This window comes from Nannospalax galili, unplaced genomic scaffold (assembly GCF_000622305.1).
Source record: "Nannospalax galili isolate Female #2095 unplaced genomic scaffold, S.galili_v1.0 scaffold1251, whole genome shotgun sequence".
Classification (NCBI taxonomy): domain Eukaryota; kingdom Metazoa; phylum Chordata; class Mammalia; order Rodentia; family Spalacidae; genus Nannospalax; species Nannospalax galili.
Genome location: NW_008329321.1, coordinates 49865 through 50658, shown reverse-complemented (window position 1 = coordinate 50658; position 794 = coordinate 49865).

Sequence of the window (794 nt, the reverse complement as noted above, 5' to 3'; positions counted from 1 at the left end):
GAGACATGGTCTCCCTGTAGCCCCAGCTGTCCTGGAACTCACTATGTAGACCAGGCTGGCCTTGAACTCACAAAGATCTGCCTGCCTCTGCCTCCCAAGTGCTGGGATTAAAGGTGTGGGCTACCATGCCCAGCCTCAATATAAGAGTTTTTTAACTGCATATATGTAAGTACACTATGTGCATGCAGTGCCCACAGAGGCCAGAAGAGGGAATCGGATCCCCTGGAACTAGACTTACAGATGGTTGTTAGCCATCATGTGGGTGCCAGGAACAGAACCTGGGTTCTCTGCAAAAGCAACCAGTGCTCTTAATCACTGAGACATCTTTCCAGCCCTTGCCTTATTTTTTATGATGCATAATTAGCTTCATATTTCCTTGCTCTAGTGACCCCTTTATTAATATATAATGTCCTTCCTTGAGACCTGCAATGTCTTTTGATTTAAAATTCAGTTTTGTTTGATGATTGTGTAAATACTAGCACTTTTTTTTATTGTTTACATTAAATACTTTTTGTATCTTTCCATTTTCATTCTGCTGTTCCTTTGGATAGAAACTGGGGACCTATCATATAATTAGATTATATGCTTTTATCTACTTTTTTAATTGCTGGTTTTTTTAACTGATGGATTTAATGTATTCACATTTAATGAAATTACTGAAATGTAAAGATTTGCTTATGTCATTTTTGCTGTTAGATTTTTGTCCATTTCCTGACTTGTCCTCTTTTTATGTTTATTATTATTATTTTTTAGTTAGATAATGTTCTTGTTTGTTTTTCTATTGCTGTGACAAT